The following is a 13,171-nucleotide window of genomic DNA, read 5'->3' on the forward strand; positions in this document are numbered from 1 at the left end:
TGGATGGCTCCCAGGCCACAGGAGTGTGTGGGGCCCATGTTGTCCCCTCCTGGCTGCTCCCTGCCCTGGATGCCCAAGGGCATCCCCATTCCAGTTCTTTTGGGCGAGGTGGTTGGACCATGGGGAGAGGAGGAAATGGCAGGCCACGGACAGGTTCCATGTCCCAGGCCTGTCTAGCACTATGCTGAATGCAAACACACACACACATACACACACTCACGCTCCCTCTCACATGCACACACACTTTTGGGGAAGTCCTGGATTGGCTGATCCAACTAGAATGGGTGAGTGAGTGGCACCTTTGTACCCCCCGCTTAGTACTGAAGGGGTCGGCTTGCAAAGGGTGGGATTGATGTCACAGTGTCCAATGGGACGGGCTGGGTATTAGACATTTTGCACATCCTCTTGAAGGGATTGGGGACCAGACAGACTTAACTTTGAATCCAAACTCCATCACTCCCTGGCTGCATATACTTGAGCAGTTTTCTCATCTGTCAAATGAGAATCGTGAATATTTTCCCCGGAAGGGAGGGAGGCTTGAAGGAGGCACGAGCAGGGCTCCCAGAGGAGAAGCTCCAGGAATGGTGGCTTCTTGCTATTAACAAAACCGTTTCCTGGTCATAGTCCTGCTTCTCCGCACACCCTGAGGTGCCTGTGTCTCAAATGAGTGCCTGTCTAGATGTGATCATCTGTGCATGTGGTGGAGCTTCTCTGCACACCCTGAGGTGCCTGTGTCTCAAATGAGTGCCTGCTTAGATGTGACCATCCATGCACGTGGTGGGGCGCCCGTGCCCCAGGCATTGCCATCACTGTACCTAACATTGCGCTGTTGGGGAGGGGACCCAATCCTTGGTCACTTGAAGGCTTGTAGTGACTGCCTGGGTCCCCTCTGATCCTTTGCTGCTGTGATCACCTCTGTGTGGGTTACTGATAACCAGGGAAGAAGGTGGGTGGGGGTGAGGTGGGGAGGCAGCTAGGGTCTGGAACAGGATCCCTGACAGGGAAGGCAGGCAGGACCACGCATAACTCAGCCAATGCCACGGTTTTGCCATGGGCTGATCCCAGCTGAGGACCCGGAAATGACAGGGGAGGGGGCCCCTGGGATAAGTTGAAATGGCCGGATGGCTCTGACCTCCATGTCTGAGGCTGTTCAGGCGGCCAGAGTAGCTGGGGTTGGCAGGTTTGGGAGAAGATGCTGAGCAGGGGCCTTGAAGAGACTGCTTAGCTTCTGGAAGTTCAGAAGGGAAGACGTGGGACTGGCTGTTGTCTTCACTGAAAGCTCATGATCAACCTTCCACTTGCGTTGGTGCAGGGAGGCCTGCTTGCATCTCTGGAGGTCTCTGGGAGTTCTCCTTTTTTTTTTTTTTTTGAGACAGAGTCTCACTCTGTCACCCAGGCTGGAGTGCAATGGCATGATCTTGGCTCACTGCAGCCTCTGCCTCCCGGGTTCAAGAAATTCTCCTGCCTCAGCCTCCTGAGTAGCTGAGGCTACAGGGGCACGCCACTACACCCAGCTAATTTGTTTATGTATTTTTGTAGAGACAGGCTACCGTGTTGCCCAGGCTGGTTGTGAACTCCTGAGCTCAGGCAATCCATCCGCCTCGGCCTTCCAAAGTGCTGAGATTGCAGGCACGAGCCACCTTGCTCAGCCAGGAGTTCTAGTATCCCCCACAGGGGTCTTCACTCCAGTGCAGGAGGTTGGTGGGGGGCGCTCCTCCTCCCTCACCCACTCCTGTGGCCTCCACAGAGACCAGACACCAATGACATCTGGAGGCTGACTCCTTCAGAGCCCCTCCTGGGGTGACAGATTCTGTGCTCAGGACAAGCTGGTGGTGCCACGAGGAGAGCTGTGCAGACTTGGAGCTTTGTCCTAGGTCTGCCTCGGCCCTGCTGTGTGGCCTCAGGACCATCAAACCTCTCTGGGCCTCAGCACGCAGGCTCTCAGAGGTCCCCTGAGCTCAGCTGTGTGAGAAGGGGCTCTTTGTTGTTCATTCAGGACCCCTGCTCTGGGGCATGGAGCCAGGAGAGAGGGCGCCCACTGGGCAGACGCTGTGCTGGGAGAGCAGCGGGCTGGAAGTCAGGAGGCCTAGGGCCAGGCTCTGCCTCTTCAGGCCTGTTTCCCCCTATGAAAAAAGAAGGCCAGGCTCTCTCAGCGGGGATACTGGACCATCAGAGTGCGAGGGAAGGGAGGGGAGGGTGGGCTGTGGCTGGGTGGGGCAGGGCAGGAGTGGCCCTCACCCGGGGCACACAAAGGGGCCATGTGTCCTTGGTGGGCAGTGAGGGGCGGGCCCCAATGTCTGCTCTAGGGATGGGATTTGGCTTCAGAGAGGGGCTTTATTATGTTTCCTTTTTAATTACAATGGTCCTGGCTCCTACAAGGGCAGCTTTTGTTGGGGCGGCTTAGGAGAGGGAGGGAGGCAGGGCTGGCCAGTCTGGGGCTGGAGAGGCTCAATGGGAGGGGCCCTTGCCCAGAACCCCCTGTCCACACCCTGGGAAGGGAGGTGTGGGGGCATGTGGGAGGGACTGGCTTTGGGGGTGGGGCAGCTGAGTTTCAGCCAAAGGGACACTTCTTCCTGCTGGATTTCTTTGCCACACTCTAAGTTCTGACATCCAACACCGCAGGATGGCTGATCCTCGCCCTCCTCCCTCGGTGGCCCACGGGGATCTCAAGTTCAACATCAGCTTCCCCTTAGATTGGCTCCAGATTCTGGATCCTTCATCTCAGCAAATTCATTCGTTCGTTCATTCATTCATTCATTCATTCAACACACATCTATTGAGTACCTGCTCTGTGGCTGGTCCACTCTGATGTGGAGGGTGCATCCGTGAACAAGCGCACCTGAACTCCCTGTGTGCGGGGCTGGTGACCCAGTGTTCACCTGTTTGTATGTTTGTCCTCACACTTTCCAGGAAGGTGGGATTTTGCCTTGACCCCACCGGCTTGGCACTCATGGCAAAGCCTGGCATACAGGGGCCTCTTTGGAAATGTTTCTGTGCAGAAGGAGGAAAGAACTATCCAAAAGGCAGGTAAACTCGGAGGGTGAGGAGGTTGTTTGGGCCTGGGGAAGGGCCTGGAAGGAGACGCTCAGGCCTGCCGACGCCAGCGGTGGGGAAGCGATGGCCATCTGACACAACGTTGCATCGCCGGCTCCAGTACGAATTTGTTATTTTGTGTTTTGAAAAGCTAGCAAGAAAATCTTTAAATGAAAAAGAGGTTGAATAAACAAGCACTTTAATGACAACAAACCAAGGATAAGATTTGTAAAAAATGGAATTCATCATGTTTTCCCCTAAGAAATAAAACATGTGAATTTTGGATGCAGCCACATCTGCTGTTTCCCAGATGTGTGGCCTTGGGCAAGACACAGCCTCCCTGAGTCTCAGTGCCCTCATCTGTACCCTCGCAGGGCTGCTGGGGGATGACGTGGAGTCATGGCTGGGGCGGTCGGGTGTGTCGGTACTGCTCGCGGCTTGTGGAGTACTGGGGGTGTGGTCCCTAAGAGGAAGGAGCTCCTCACTGTGGGACCGTCACTGTGCCCACCCACTGCAGATACCAGCACCCCTGAGCTCCAGGTCCCAATCCTGTCATGCAGGGGCATCCCTGAAGCTGGGAACTTCACACTACAGCCTCCTGCTCGCTCACCAGACCCCCACTGAGAAGCCATAAGGGACACCAACCTCTTCGTGTTGTCTTGGGGCTGGAGTCGGATGCCCGGGCTGTCCAGGCCCCTGCCAGCTGTCTCTGCACTGCAGGGCCAGGCCCTGCTGGGTGTTGGGGGAATGGGAGCTGTTGGGTCAAGTCCAGCTGGAGGCTTGCGACTGAAAACTCAGTTCCACACCTAGACCCCTGGGGTGGCAGAGGGGTGTGCCTCCTGCAGCCCCACCCATGATCTCCATCCCTCTCCTATCCAGGGTAGAGACCCCTGTTCAGGTCCTTGATGAAGCCTTCTTGGACCACTCTAAATAAAAGAGCGTAGCCCTTTCTCTGGCTTCCCAGCACCCACTGGCGTATGGCCTGCTGGCTGCTAACCCCGGCTCTAGAGCCCCACTGCCTGAGCCAGCGTCTGCTGACCCATGGAATGTGGACTCTCTGAGGATGGGGACTTTGATCTGTTCACAGCCCCTGCATGAGCCGGCACACTCTCCCCATTCTACAGACAGGGAAACTGAGGTTCAGAAGGGACAAATGGCTCTTCTAAGACCACACAGCAGATCCACAACAGTACAAGAACCCTTCAAATAGCTCTCCTCTTGGGGACACCACCATTTCTTCTGTTCCTGCAGTCCCCCTTTCCCAGCCCTAGACACTGTGCCCGTTGCTCTTGTCACCACAGCCTCCAGAAAAGGCTGTGTCCTCCGGGGGAGGCTGTGATTTAAGGCTCAGCCCGAGTGCTGACATGTGAGGGGGGAGCTGGTGGGGGCAGCGTGAGGGGGAAGTGCTTCCCCCCTGCCAGGCGCCCCATCTGGACAGCGAGGCTGCAACCTGATCTTCGGGCTGAGAGCTGCTCTATTTTGGGGGTGGCACTGGAGGCCCAGGCACCCTGACTGGGGGAAGGGGTGCCTCCTGCCCCTGCTACAGGCTTGGAACATAGGCCTTGGCCTGTGGGCTGTTCCAGAGGGTGGGGGCGGCACCTCCTCCTGATCCCTGGTGGGCAGACTTGGAAGGGATGGCCAGGGTCCCAGAGGAAGTCTCCCTTGCTCCAAGGGCTGGAGGCTCCAGACCACAGGCATGGACAGAGGAACTGCACACCGGGCTCCTTGTCCCCGCTCTGCCTGCCTCTCACTGTGTGACCTTGGGCAAGTCACTCTCCCTCTCTGGGCCTCAGTGTCCTCATGGTGTCATTTGGAGACTTCAGGGCTTATCCAGCTCTGGGCTTCCATCTTCTTGGCAACAGAGGAAAAGAGCCTCATGCTCAAAGGTTCTAGGGACAGAGGGGCTGGTTCAGACATTTGGAGATGAAGGGAAGAATTCATAAAGGAATGGTTCGAGCATTCTGGGTTAGTGATATTGGGGTTATTACGTGATCACTAGGGTGTCCAGAAAGCATATTTGTCCCTAGAGCACAGCCCGTGAGGGTGGAAGCCCTGGGAGGAGAGGCCACATGGGAGGGGCCAGCAGTGGCTACGACGGGCACAGGTGGCCCCCAGGGCTGGCACGTTCTGATCCTGAGTCGAGGCCAGGAGAGAAGCTGATACCCTCTGCCTGCCCTGGCCTTTCTGCCAGGACCCACCGGGCTGCTGCTGACGACAATGCCTGCCAGAGGTGCAGAGCGAGAGGGTGAGCGTGGACAGGGGCCCCTGAGGACGCTGGGCTCCTGTCCTGCCTTGCAGCCTCCCAGGCGGGTGCTGGCCGCCTTCTTGGCACGGCCGGGACCCTGGGTAGAAGCTGCCTGGGCACAAGCTCTCGTGGAGCCCTGTTGAGCCAGGGCTTCTGGGAAGCTGATGAGACTGAACCTGGCCTAGCAAGATCTGGGGCTGGGGCAGTGGGAGGAGCTCCTGGGCTGTCCACCCACCGCACACCCCATGCCATGGACACATGGCTTAACCCCTGGAGCCTCCACTGCTCCATCTGTAAAATGAGGACATGGGGATGGATGAAATGATGAAATGATCCAAGCAGAAGATGATGCCTTGCAAACCCCACAGTCAGGGGGGTCTACGGGCTGGGGCCAGGAACAGCTGGAAGGGAGAGGAACACAGGCTCTGTGGGAGGAAGGGGGCACTTCCCAGGGGGAGGGGCCTGGGACCTAAGACCCCCAGCACCTCCCGCAGTGGCAGGGCCGGGCCTAAGATCTCTTGCTTTGCAGCCCAGGACTTGGTCCATACCCCAACAGCTGCCTTTCTTTTCCCCCGAATTTTTTTAAAATGAAAAATCTCCATTTACTAGTTAATGAAAAGCTGGATCCAGGGCTGGGTGTAAGAAGGAGGCTGCAGATACAATTCTAGGTCCAGAGGCCTGGGGAGGACCGAGTGAGGAGGGAAGCCTGCCTTTCCTTAAGCCATACTGAGACCAGGGAAGTAGCAGGGGCCGCAGGGGGCTGGCGAATTCTCGAAACGTCCTGGGCCACATTGTTTCAGGGGTGTGTGTGCGCGTGTGTGTGCGTGCATGCAGGCACTGTCTCCATATCAACATTAACTGTCTCCAGATCAAGTCTTCTCTATCATCTATTGGTAAGTAGTTTCTTCATCCAAGTTATTTTGCTTCACAAAGGGATTCATTCGCAAGAAATTTATAATCCAAAAGAATAATATAAAAAATAAAAAGTCAGAAGGTTCTGCTATGCATGTGAATGACCGGCATAGTTTCTGAAAAGTTAATTTAAATCTTTTGAGAAATCTGGGTTGGGCCTCCTGGCACTGCGGAAAATTCAGGAAACGTGAGCATGTCATTCAGCTTCACTGAGCCTCAGTTTCCACATCTGGAAGTTAGGGAGAACAGTTCCTGTCCCCTTGCTGTGATGTAGGGATTAAATGATTGGGTGTTTACAGAGGGCCTGGTCTCTGCTTGTGCAGGGCCAGTCACGGGTCCATGGAGATGCTTCTTGAAGTTTTGCCCTTGATTTGTGTCGGTCACTTGTCATCCAGATAGGTTTCCTGGAGAAGGCATGGCCTTCGAAGCTGTTCTAAGTGAGAGTCCAGGTACAAGCCTGTGCAAACAGGACCAGGAGGAGGAGCTGGGGGCTGTGGGCACCTGGGGTGAGCTACGGGGAGCTCAGGGGGTTGCTGGTGGAGCCCTGAGGATTAGAGGGAGGTAAGTGATTTGGGGGCTGAGCTTACTGGGTATGCCTAAAACAAGGAATGCCATGGAGGGGAAAGGAGAAGAGAGACCCACATTCTCTCAGCCCCCTCCCAAATGCCCTGTGGGGAAGACACATGGGCGAGCCCACTATATAGATGTGAAAACTGAGGCCCATAGAGGGTGCTTGGGCAGCTGCTCATGCTGGTGACTCAGATGAGGAGGGGGAAGACGGATGTCAGTGGCTTTGCCTGAGCTTGTGATGTGTTAGGTTTCATTCCAAGCAAAAAAAATGTTAAAAACCCTCATCAAATAATGATTAAAATACAATAATTTGAAAAAGAAAGAAACGCAGGCTGGGGAGCCCAGGCGACCAGGCTGGAGTGGCACAGTCAGGACGCAACACAGGTGGGTGGAAGTCCCCGGTGTCTGCCGAAGCCTGTGCGCCTTCTTCTGGGCTGGACCTGGGCAGGGGCCTCCTTCTCAGAACGCTTCCCGCTCAGCGCCCCCTCTGTGGAGTTTATTGGGTCCTTAATGGGCTCTCAGAGACATGGCACCTGCCGCCTTTTCTGTTCTAATAAAAGGCAGATGCCCTGGGGGTGGACGGGGGTGGCGTGCATGGGGCTCTGGCTCGTGGCCACTCTGGGCGACACATTCCTGGGTCCTGACTCACAGGGAAACGCTCGTCTTCGTGTCTCCTCAGCACTTTTGGGGCCCGCAGCTGTGGTCGGGTTCCTCCTCCTCCTCCCCTCGTCTCCCGCGGGTCCCTCCAGCTGGAGCTGCTGCTAACGATATTGACCCATCCTTGGCTGTGGAGACTGAGGCTGCCAGAGGGCGGGTGCTGGTTTCCAGGCTGTGCCATGCCGAGTGAGGGAGGGAGGAGAACCTCCTATGGGGGATGCCCTTGACTTGGGGCAGTGAATCTCAATCGGGGGTGATTTGCCCCTCAGGGGATTTTGGGGAATGGGGACATTTCTGCTGTTGGAAGTGGCAGTGTTTGTGCTCCCTGCCGTCCTGTTGGCATTGATAAGGGTGGAGGCCAGCGATGTTGCTAAACATTCTGCAGTGAGCAGGGCAGCACCCACAACAGAGAACCACTGATTGCCCCAAAGCTGGACACCCTGGGCTAGAGTCCCCCACCTCTAGGAGGAATAGGGATTCACTGTCCCCGTGCCACACCCACTCTGGAAGCGTCTCACTGTGGGAGACCCTGGGCCTGACACTGGAGATGCTGAGATGACCCAGTTTCAAATCCTGGTGCCCCCGGGACCCTCCAGTCTGGCGAAGGAGTCAGACAAGTACCTGGCTTGTTCTCAGCCACCACAGCAAGGAAACTCCCAGAGGAGCAAGCAGGAGGTCACGACCCAAAATGTCAGGGAAAGAGCACTAGACAAGGAGTCTGCAGTCCCAGCGCTGACCAGTGAAGAAACACGGACAGGCCCTGTCCCCCTCTTTGGGCCTCATTTTTGTCTTCTGGTCATTGCTGAGCTGAAATCTCTAACTCTCAGAGCCCAGCTGTGACAGTCTTGGGTTCTAGACTCAATTCCTTTGCAGCATGGCAGAGGGGCTTGATGCACAGCGTAGAGGTGGGCAAGCTCTGGCCAAAGCCAGGTGGGCGCCTGCATCTGTAAAAATGTCTCAGTGCTGTGGCATCATCGGCAAAACTGAGTGCTTGCAACAGAGACTGGCTCCCAAGTCCTAAAATATTTTCTATCAGGCCCTTATAGGAAAAGGTTGCCGGCCCCACACTAATGGGCAGATTTCAGGCATAAGTCACTGGCCAGTTGGGGACTAGAGGAAAGACATTTATTTGGCGGGGGGCATGGGAAGGATATATTTTGAAGGAAGTTTCTTTTAGCGCGCTGGTCAGGATCTCAAACTCGGATTCCTCTCTACAGCCTCAGTTTCCCTGTGTGTGACTGGAAATCACTGTACCTACCTGGCACAGTGGGTAAGGAGAGAAAGTCTCGTGCCCCGGCCAGGCTGGCGGAGCTGGGTTATTTATGGGTTTCTGCCGGGAGCGGGGCTGCAGGCCGCTGGCCGTGTCTGACCTGAATTCTTACACTTACAGGAAATTAGAGCCCTTGGAAGCAGGTGCACTGGGATCCCAACACTCGAGTGGCTGAGAGGGCGATGTGGCTGAGGCGACAGGGAAGGGGGCTGGACCAGGCTGAGGGCTGGAGGAGGGGCCGGTCCCGAGGGGACGGGGGCTCCAACCCCACCTTCCTGCTGTAATGACCACTACCGTTCACGGGGTTCTTGCTCTGTGCTTTGCTTGTTTGCTCACCTAATCTTCCCAACATGCCTCTAAGGTAAGATGATTGCCCCTCATTTTACAGATGGGGAAACTGAGGCTTGGTGAGCTGTGCTCACTTGCCCATGGGCACAGAGCAGGAGTTAGAGTCAGGATTTGAACCCAGGAAAGGCTGTGCAATTCCGATTCTTATATCCTGTTTTCTTTACCAGCCACTTACTGGTGAGGAGGTCTCCAAGGAAACTCCAGAACATTCTGTGTGTTTTGGTGATTGCTTGCTGAGGTGGCAGTGGGCGTGGAGCATCTGAAGGTCCAAGGTGGGAAAGAGTCAGGGTGTGTGGTTTAATGGTCCAGTTCCAGGGTTGGAGCAGGAGGCTCAGTGGTCGGTGTCTGTGGCACACAGTCGTGGGGCTTTTGGGAGGTGGTCGTAGGTCAGGGAGTGCCAAGTCGGGGGCCAGGAGCCTGGGAGGCTGGAGGGATGGGGTCTGGTCTGCCCTGAGGCCAGGCCAGGGGCATGTGGGAGGCTGAGGTGCCCTGGGTGGGCTGCCCGTCTGCAGCAGGCAGGTGTGTGAGCCTCGTGCACACTGGGGCATGTGTGACGAGTCTTTGATCTATAAGAATGTGTGTGAGTGTGATTATGTGTGCAACAATGTGTGTGTGAGATGGGGAGGCGGTGTGATGGTCTGAATATTTGGATGTTTGCAGGGGCGGGTCAGGCTTGGTGAGGCCCAAGCTGTCTTCAATTTTGGGACCTTCTTTATAAAAAAGAATGCAAAATGACATATACTAAAGAGACTTTAAAACGAGAAAAGAAACCACAACGAATTACTCAATTTTTAAGCTGACAAATATCACAAACATTACCAAATCCAGAAAAAATGATAATATTTGTATTAATTAACTCCCTGGCACGCTCCTATTCTACTGATTTTTATTTCTCTTTTTGGCTTTGACCATCGTGTGAACACATCTCAAGGGCCCTCCTGAGGCCCTGGAAGGAGGCTGCAGCTCCAGCCTCAGGATGTGTGAGTTTGTGTGAGTGACTGAGGGTGTGTGTGTGTGGGGGGGTGTGACCAAATGTTGGGGCTGTTTCACAAAAGACAGAGGTGGAGAGCAAGGCGGTCGTGGCAGACCGGCTCAATGGACATTTGTTGAATAAATAAAAAAGAAGATCGAATGTGTGTGCTACTGTGTGTGTAGGAGATCCATGTGTGTTTAAGCATGTGCACATGTGTAAATGCATGCATGTGCAGGAGTGGCCATGGGGAAAGAGTGTGTGTGAGTCTGTGTGATTCCTCAGTGTCTTTTCTTTGGCATTCTAGTTTTAGGGAGCCCCTCCCTGCCTGCACCTCCACCCCCACCCATACCCCGCCCAGAGGCAGATGGGCAGAGACACGCTGTGGCATTTGGTCCAGGCCTTGCGGGGACAGGCTCAGTGCGAGGAATTCACAGCTCCTTCCCCTGCCCCATCTCCCTCCTCCCATCGATGAAATGTTGGTAATTCAATCCACGGAGAAGCCCGGTGTCCCAGGGAGAGGCTGGCATGGGCCGTGTGTGTGTGTGTGTGTGTGTGCGCGTGTGAAGACACTTGACTGCTTCCAAGCTGGTGGGCTCCCAGCTCATGCCCTTCCTCATACAAATGGGGACCCCAAGCCTCAGGGGCAGGGAGGGGACATGTCTGGACAAATCAGCAGGAGCAGGTTGGGACCAGATTCAGCTGTCCCAGGTCAGTGGTTCCGACACAAATGATCATTGCAGAGCACTTGCTATAGACTAAGTGCTGGGTCAGGCCAAGGGGTGGAGGGTGGCTGGATGGAAAGAATCCTCTCTGAGCTGCAGCCACTTTTAGAAAAGTAGAAGACCCTGTAAGGAGGTCCTGGCAAAGAGGAGATGTCTGTATTTTGGGGGAGCAGCCATGGAGAAGCAGGCAGGGCTAGATTGCGAGGGTCCAGCCCACCAGCCTGGGGAACCTGATTTGCTCCTGAGGGGAATGGGAAGGGGTTAGAGGGTCGGGGCTGGGGGGTGGGGTGGGCACAGATTTGGGTTTCAGAAGAACGGGCTTCTGTGGGGGAAGTGGAGGGGCTGCTGGGGCCCACTGCCACCAAAGAACAGAGTGCCCCATCTGGGCAAGAGCTGGCAGGTCTGATGGGGTTGGGATTGCTAGGCTGGAGACGACCCCAGACTCTGGCCTTTTTCACCACTCAGCCCCCTTCCCCATCAGCTTTCTCCTAACAGATAGGCCTTAACCCAGCTGGATCCAAGAGAGGCCCTGCACTTGAACTTGGAGGAAGAGTGAGTGGCACTGGAGCTGGGCCTTCCAATAGGAGCAGGGTTTCTGCAGGGGAGCCGAGAGGGAGAGAGGAAGCCCAGAAGAAGCCTCACGGAGAGCAAAGGCAGGGAGGTGGCCACGGTCCTGCTCCCGCAGTGGCCTATGCTTTTCGCCCATGGCAAGGAAGAGCTTAGAGCCCCTTTACTTGGTCCCTAAAGGCGGCAACCGAGCCACATGCTGCTAGGGATCTTTGGTGTGCCTGGAACTTCAGGCCAAGGTTAAGGTAGAAAATGTGAACCCACGGTAGGCCCTGCTCAAATTCCACCTGCAGAAAGACAATTCCTAGGGCTTGTGAGAGATGCTGATCCCTCCAGACCCACCCTGCCCCTCCCCAGACCTGCCCTGGGCTCTGGGACCTGACGACCCCAGGTGGCACCATCTGGGTCCCTCGCTGTCTGGCTTCTGGGTGGCCTTGGGCAGTGGGGGGGTGACTGCTGAAGTGGGTCACGGGATTTATTTCTCTGCTGCCTCTCTGCTGAGTTGCATGGGCTGGCTTCATCCCTCTCCTGCTCTGGACACAGCCCCTCTCTGGGATCTGGTAGCTATCCTCCCTTCCCCCTTCACCCTTCGGGCTTGAGGGTGGAAGCAGCTTTCTGTTCCTACCAGCCCCTGGGTACAGCACTGTCGCTGGGCAGTTCCTCTTAACCCCACCCACGCCTCTGTGGTAGGGCTTTGTATATTTAAAAACAGATTTAAAAACACATGAAACAGAGACAGGGTCTTGCTATGTTGGCCAGACTGGTCTTGAACTCTTGGCCTCAAGTGATCCTCCCACCTTGGCCTTCCCAAATGCTGGGATTATAGACATGAGCCACCGTGCCTGGACTGCAAATCCCTTTTCTGTGAGACTGTTTCCTGTTAGGACCTTGGCCATGTCTCCCTGACCTGTCTCCTGCTAGCCTTCCCTTCCCTCTCCTCTGGCTGGGCTCCCACCCTTCCCTTAGCTGGGTTGAGGAATGTCACTTTCAAGTTCTCAGTGGGGCCGGAGCTCTGTGGGAGGAGAACCCCAGAATTGTTTCCACAAACATCAAACTCCACAACCACAATGTTAGATAAATAAGGTCTGGCAGGCAGGGCGGCCGCTCAGTCCTGGAGCTCCGGGGAAGGCCTTTGCTCCTGTCTGACCAGTCTAGTCTGTTCACACCCTGAGCCTGCTGGTGTTTTGGTGTCTGCCACCCTCTGGGGTCTTCCAGGCCCTCACTGTGCCTCAGGCCCATAGAGAGGCTATAGCCCGTCACAGCGGCCCTGACGCTGGGCTCCCTGCAGCTTCTCCCAGGGTGCACTAAGGATGCTTCTCCCATGCAGTGAGTTCTTCCCACATCTGATCACCCCCTCCCCTGCTTTCTGTGCATTTCACAGGGTTCTTCTTGGCCACCATCAACCAGCACCCCCAGCTGCTACCAAGGTGCAAGAACACGCCGTGGCTGTGAGAGGACTGTAGGGGGCGAGGGCAGAGGAAGGAGCCAGCCAGGGGGCTCCCAAAACAATCCAGGCAGGAGAGAGTGGTGGCCTGGACAAGGGTAGCAGCCCTGCAGGTAGAGGAAACTGGCTGGATTCCAGAAATTCTCCCATTTCAGCACCCAGACTCCAGGCAGAGTAGAAACGGATGCTCTTGGCCGGGCGCGGTGGCTCACAGCTATAAACCCAGCACTTTGGGAGGCCGAGGCAGGGGAATCACCAGATCAGGAGATCAAGACCAACCTGGCTGACACAGTGAAACCCCATGTCTACTGAAAAATTAGCCAGGTGTCGTGGTGCGCGCCTGTAATCCCAGCTACTCAGGAGGCTGAGGCAGGAGAATTGCTTGAACCCAGGAGGCAGAGATTGCAGTGAGCCAAGATTGTGCTATTGT

The 13,171-nt window shown here is 55.8% G+C and overlaps 1 long non-coding RNA gene across 1 annotated transcript; it reads left to right on the forward strand.

Moving 5' to 3' along the window:
- Positions 1-9,211: 9,211 nt before the first annotated feature.
- On the forward strand, positions 9,212-12,905 carry LOC119472138. Its single transcript, XR_005201252.1, has 3 exons — positions 9,212-9,307; positions 11,212-11,282; positions 12,679-12,905. It is a non-coding gene; the product is annotated as an uncharacterized LOC119472138 (long non-coding RNA).
- Positions 12,906-13,171: the final 266 nt, after the last annotated feature.

This window comes from Cebus imitator, unplaced genomic scaffold (genome assembly GCF_001604975.1).
Source record: "Cebus imitator isolate Cc_AM_T3 unplaced genomic scaffold, Cebus_imitator-1.0 Scaffold87, whole genome shotgun sequence".
Classification (NCBI taxonomy): domain Eukaryota; kingdom Metazoa; phylum Chordata; class Mammalia; order Primates; family Cebidae; genus Cebus; species Cebus imitator.